This window comes from Lepidochelys kempii, chromosome 10, assembly GCF_965140285.1.
Source record: "Lepidochelys kempii isolate rLepKem1 chromosome 10, rLepKem1.hap1, whole genome shotgun sequence".
In the NCBI taxonomy this organism is placed as follows: Eukaryota; Metazoa; Chordata; order Testudines; family Cheloniidae; genus Lepidochelys; species Lepidochelys kempii.
Genome location: NC_136389.1, coordinates 29,965,184 through 29,971,754, shown reverse-complemented (window position 1 = coordinate 29,971,754; position 6,571 = coordinate 29,965,184).

Here is a 6,571-nt window from a genome sequence, read left to right as displayed (position 1 = left end):
TTCCTTATGTCATGCCTGGTGTCTGCGTCCCTGCATGGCTCTCTGTCCTCGTGTTCCCATATCACGTGTGATGCCTAGAGCCTGCATCCCTGTGTGCCTCTGTGTCCTTGTATTCCCATGTCACGTGTGGTGCCTGGAGCCTGCGTGCTTGCTTGGCTCTGTGTCCTCGTGTTCCCATGTCACACTTGACGCCTGGAGCCTGCGTCCCTGCTTGGCTCTGTGTCCTCGTGTTCCCATGTCACGCTTGACGCCTGGAGCCTGCGTCCCTGCTTGGCTCTGTGTCCTTGTGTTCTCATATCATGTGTGATGCCTGGAGCCTCCGTCCCTGTGTGGCTCTGTGTCTTCATGTTCCCTTGTCATGTGTGACGCCTGGAGCCTGCGTCCCTGCATGGCTCTGTGTCCTCGTGTTCCCATGTCACGCCTGGAGCCAGTGTCCCTGCGTGGCTCTGTGTCCTCATGTTCCCATGTCACGTGTGACGTCTGTGTCCCTGCGTGGCTCTGTGTCCTCATGTTCCCATGTCACATGTGACGTCTGTGTCCCTGCGTGGCTCTGTGTCCTCATGTTCCCATGTCAGGCCTGGTGTCTGCGTCTGTGCATGGCTCTCTGTCCTCGTGTTCCCATATCACGTGTGATGCCTAGAGCCTGCATCCCTGTGTGGCTCTGTGTCCTTGTATTCCCATGTCACGTGTGGTGCCTGGAGCCTGCGTGCTTGCTTGGCTCTATGTCCTCGTGTTCCCATGTCACACTTGACGCCTGGAGCCTGCGTCCCTGCTTGGCTCTATGTCCTCGTGTTCCCATGTCACACTTGACGCCTGGAGCCTGCATCCCTGCTTGGCTCTGTGTCCTCGTGTTCCCATGTCACGCTTGACGCCTGGAGCTTCCGTCCCTGCTTGGCTCTGTGTCCTTGTGTTCTCATATCATGTGTGACGCCTGGAGCCTCTGTCCCTGTGTGGCTCTGTGTCTTCATGTTCCCCTGTCATGTGTGACGCCTGGAGCCTGCGTGCCCGCTTGGCTCTGTGTCCTTGTGTTCCCATGTCATGCTTGATGCCTGGAGCCTGCATCCCTGCTTGGCTCTGTGTCCTTGTGTTCCCATATCATGCGTGACGCTTGGAGCCTGCGTCCCTGTGTGGCTCTGTGTCTTCATGTTCCCCTGTCACGTGTGACGCCTGGAGCCTGCGTCTCTGCATGGCTCTGTGTCCTTGTGTTCCTGTCTGACGCCTGGAGCCTGCATCCCTGCATGGCTCTGTCCTCGTGTTCCCATGTCACACATAATGTTTGGCACCTGCGTCCCTACGTAGCTCTGTGTCCTCCTGTTCCCATGTCATGCATGATGCCTGGGGCCTGGATCCCTGCGTGGCTCTGTGACTTGTTCCCATGTCACATATCCCAGCATGGCACCTGCATCCCTGCGTGACTCTGTGTCCTCCTGTTCCCATGTCACACATGATGGCCTGGTGCCTGTGTAACCCACACACCTCCTGGGTGTGGTCTTCTGTCCCATCTAGTGGTGTTCGATCTCGCCTACTGACGACCAGGGTCTGTCGGTGTTCCAAGTGGGGGCTCGTCCTGGATTTCAACTGGGAAGTATTTGAACCTCGGGACTTGCTTCATCAGCTAGGGGAAGTATATAACCCACACATCACCTCAGTGTGGTGTTCTGTCCCATCTACTGGCACCAAGATGAGAAAGAGAGAGAGCTAAGGCTGTAGAGCAGACTCAATAACAGCCAGTTGGCTTTTAGCTCATGCAGTAGAGGCTCATGCACTAAGCTCCAGAATCCCGCCCGTCAACGACTGGGGTCTGTCGCCATTACAAGTGTATTCCTGCATGACTGTATGCTAGTGTTCACATGTCACACTTGATGGCCTGGTGCCTGCATCCCTGCGTGGCTCTGTGTTCTTGTGGCATGGCTTCTGTATTCCCATGTCACAAGTCATGGCCTGGCACCTTCATCCCTGCATGGCTCTGTGTCTTTTTGCACAGTGCCCATGTTCTCATGTCACACATTCATGGCCTGCTGCCTGCATTCCTACATGACTTTATCTGTTTCTGGGATCCCATGTCATGGTATCTACATCACAGGCCAATGCTTATGGCCTCACATCATAATATCTCCACACAGTGAGCGATATCTGGATTCCACATAACAGCATCTGTCACAGCTGAGTGCGTGGAACTCCTGGCAGGAGAGACAAACCTGTCACCTAACACAAGTTAATGAGAGAGAGGGTTTGAGGTTTATTGATTACTGGAAAAATTGGAGAACATTAAATTCAGGACTGTCTAATTATTCTGCAACACACTGGGAACATCTGAGAAAAAGGAGCTCTCCTGTGAATTTGGGGATGACCCATTATGGTACCCCATGGTAACATTCCATACCCAAATTCTGAAGAGGTTGCTGGTGGTTAAATCATGGCTGGGAGTCATTGCGCGGTTGCCCCTATAACTTCAGGCCCAGATCTAGCAGGGAGCTCTGCATGAGGGACCTTTGCTCCTGAGAGGAGCCCCTTTGAAGTCCATGTGAAGCACTTTGCAGGATCAGGCCTTAACGAAGGGACACTCAGGTACAAAATTAATACTTTAGTATAATTAATAGCACCCTTGGTTACTAAAAATAACATGGATTACTGAAACAAGAACATCGATTAAATAAAACAAAGAAGTAAAAACATCGTTTTCAATTTTTGTGCTTTGTTTTTCTTTTTTCAGTACATTCAGCTTGGTCAATGAAAATAGGCTGATCAGTTTAATTCTGTGAAGTCAATTTCTGATCAGTTTTGTTTTCTTGTCTTTGTATGCTTGGTAGGATGCTGTGGTGTCTGGATTGCAAACGGATGTTATTGCTCTAAATGTAAACTGTTCCCCTTGGAAATTCAACCACAGCTGAAACATTTATGGATATGTTTTGCAAAAATCAGTGCTCGACCATAATATAAATGACATATTTACAGAATTACTTGTTGCTATATACAAAAAGAGAGCTTCAGAGTAGCAGAGGGAGAACGACATCAAGAGGGAGAAAGAAGTGTGGAAAAGATGGTATTTGAAAAAGGATGGAATTGGTGAGACAGAGGAAAAGGGCAGTTGTTCCAGGTGGTAAGAAATTAGAGGAGAAGGCTCTTGCATCAATAGGTGCAAGATTCTACATTGAAACAAACAGGATGAAGCTGGTAATCCATCATCGATAACTTCTCTCCATCAGTATGTTCTTTCTTTCTTTCTTGCTCCATCCTTGGTTCTGTCCTTTCCTTTCTCTTCCCCTTTGGTCTTTGCTGAACCCTGATCATTTGTACAATAGCCAATTCCCAAATAAGATGAATGGTATTTTTATACTGAGCACTGCTATCTGTGTTATATAAATGCTCACAGGCATTGCCATATGTCATGTCTCACCTCAGAACTGCTTGTTGGGATGAATTTCCAACCCTCAGCACGTTTTGAATAAAAGGAGACAGGAGTTTTGGGAGTTTCTCATATCCTTTGGGGAGAAATTTTCAAGTGACCCAAAAAGAATTGCATCCATAGAATGGACCTCAGGTTAACAGGATTTTTCACAGATGACATCCCATGCTCAGCTTGTCTCTGTATTGTTCAAACTACAACTTTTATCTTAGTTACTGTAAAGAATCTGTAATTGCCAGAATTTTGTCCTAAGAGTCCAGTCCTGCAAATACTTAAGCATGTGCATACATTTATTCACACGAATAGTCTTGTTGAAGTCAGTTAGAATATTCCCATGCATGAAGTTATATATGTACTTCAGTGTTTGCAGGATCAGGGCCTAAGTAATTTTCTAAGATGGAACTGTTTTTGTGGTACTGAATAGTTCTATTTCCTTCCTTTTTTCATTCTTATACATACCAACAAAAAGCTGTCTTTCTGAGTTCTTTAATCAGTCTAATGCTCTTCTAATCATCCTAGATTCCATGTCCTTAATAACATTAAAAGTCTGGATCTGTAGACATAGGAAAAAGAATAGTGGGCTAGTAAATGAAAGCTAATGTGGCAAAAGGAGATAAAGAAGAATACACTTGCATGAAAAGTTTGATTATAGATAAATCCTTTCCCATCATTTTTGTTTTCCTTTCCATCTGAGTTATTTCAGGCAGACATGCAGGGAAAGGGTGGTCGTGGGACCACAGAACAAGACTGTCAGGTGCTCTGATTACCTTTCCTGTCTCTGACAGAGACTTACTGTGTGACATCAGGCAAGTCACATAATCTCTCCATGCCTCTGTTTTCTCAGCTGTAAAATGAGAATTCTATTTTGTTCAGATTCTTGTAACACCCACATCACAGCAGTATCTCTGAATGTTTTCCAGTAGTACATTAAGCAGTATAACTAACATCTGTTCATGTGTGCAGCATTCTGTCTCTCACCTTCTTCCCAGGGGGAAAATTGTGTGTGCAGTGTAGTGTTTAGTTAGTGGAGTTTAGAAAATATATTACACATTCATAGTTTATATTAGCAAAGGCAAGGTCAAAAAAGTATGCCTTGTACTTAGAGTGGAAGGTGGATGAAGTTTGGATAATAGTACCTAGCCCAGGGGTGGGCAAACTTTTTGGTGTGAGGGCCACATCACAGTATGGAAATTGTATGGAGGGTCGGCTGGGGCAGGGGATTGGAGCACACGGGAGGATGAGGGCACCGGCTGGGGGTGTAGACTCTGGGGTGGGGCAGAGGATGAGGAGTTTGGGGTGCAGGAGGGTGCTCTGGGCTGGGATCAAACAGTTTGGAGGGCGGGGGAAGGAGGTTGGGTTGCGGGTGCGGCTCAGGGGTGCAGGATCCAGGCAGCGCTTATCTGAAGTGGCTCCTGGAAATGGTGGCCCGTCCCCCCTCCGGCTTCCACGTGGAGGCAGGGCCACGCCGCTGTGCACACTGGCCCGTCTGCAGGCACCAACCCCGCAGCTCCCATTGGCCATGGTGCCCAGCCAATGGCAGCTGCAGAGCTGGTGCTTGGGGTAGGGGCAGCGTGTAGAGCCCCCTGGCTGCCCCTGCTTCCGGGAGTCACGTGGAGCTACTGCATGCATGGAGCGGAACAAGGCAAGGCGCCGACCCCACTCCCCGGCTGAAGTACCGGAGTGGGGAAAGCTCCCAACCTCACTCTCCGGTGGAAGCTCGAGGGCCAGATTAAAAGGTCTGGTGGGCTGGATGCAGCCTGCGGGCCATAGGTTCCCACCCCTGACCTAGCCCGTGAGGCTCAGTTCATTAATGTTTAGTGTTTTATTTTTAAATTTGAAATCCTTGGATAGTAGAAAGTGCTGTAAAAGTGCAAAGTAATATATTAAAATCCCTCGTTAAAACAAAAACTTCACAAAAGTCAGACAGCTGGTGTGCTGTGACTGCTGCCTGTCATGCCGACCAATATTGACTCATTTTTTCCTTATGCTCCCCCATCTGTCTCCACCAGTTGTCTCTTCTCTTACTTCATTGTAAGCTATTTGGGGGCATGGATCCTTTTTTTTCATTGTATTTGTACAGCACCTAGCACGGGGTGGCCAACCTGTGGCTCTGCAGCCACACACGGCTCTTCAGAAGTTAATATGCGGCTCCTTGTACAGGCACCAACTCTCGGGCTGGAACTACAGGTGCCAACTTTCCAATGTGCCGGGGGATGCTCATTGCTCAACTCCTGGCTCTCCCACAGGCCCTGCCCCTACTCCACCCCTTCCCGCCCCCTCCTCTGAGCCTACCATGTCCTCGCTCCTCCCCCTCCCCCTCTGAACCTCCTGCACGCCACGAAACAGCTGATCAGGAGGTGCAGGGAGGGAAGTGCACTGATTGGCGGGCTGCCGGTCGGTGGGAGGCTCTGGGAGCGGGGTCGGGGGGAGCTGATGGGGGGCTGCTGATATATTACTGTGGCTCTTTGGCAATGTACATTGGTAAATTCTGGCTCCTTCTCAGGCTCAGGTTGGCCACCCCTGGACTAGCACAATGAGCCCTGGTATATGACGGGCTGCTAGGCACTGCCAAAGAGTATATAATACTGTGAAACCTACACACGAGCAGCTTGGCTCCCCATCCTAAACATGTTTAAGTATGTAGCTTTATTCATGTGACTAGTCCCAGTGAAGATTTGAGTGGGGAGTTTTGTCCTAAGTTCTGGAAAAGGGAAAGACCTGGTCCATGGTCATCCATTCCTTTCCAGTGAAATTGGCAGAGTCAGTATCCCACAGCAGGGGTTTTCAACCTTTTTCTTTTTGAGCCCTCCCCTCCCCAAAATGCTATAAAATCTCCAACGCCCACCTATTGCACAACAAGTGGTTTTCTGCATATAAAAGCCAGGGCCTGAGTTAGGGAGTAGCAAGCAGGGCAATTACCTGGGGCCCCATGCCACAGTGCCCCCACCGTGAAGCTAATCTGCTCAGGCTTTGGCTTCAGCTCGGAGTGGGGGGCTCAAAGCTTCAGGCTTCAGCCCCATGCGGCGGGGCTTTAGCTTTCTGACCTGGACCCCAGTGAGTATCATGATGGCCTGCTCGTGGCCCCCCAGGGGGCCCTGGACCCCTGGTTGAGAACCGCTGCCCTATAGCACACCACGCTGGTATTCTTTGCTGGCTTGTCTGACA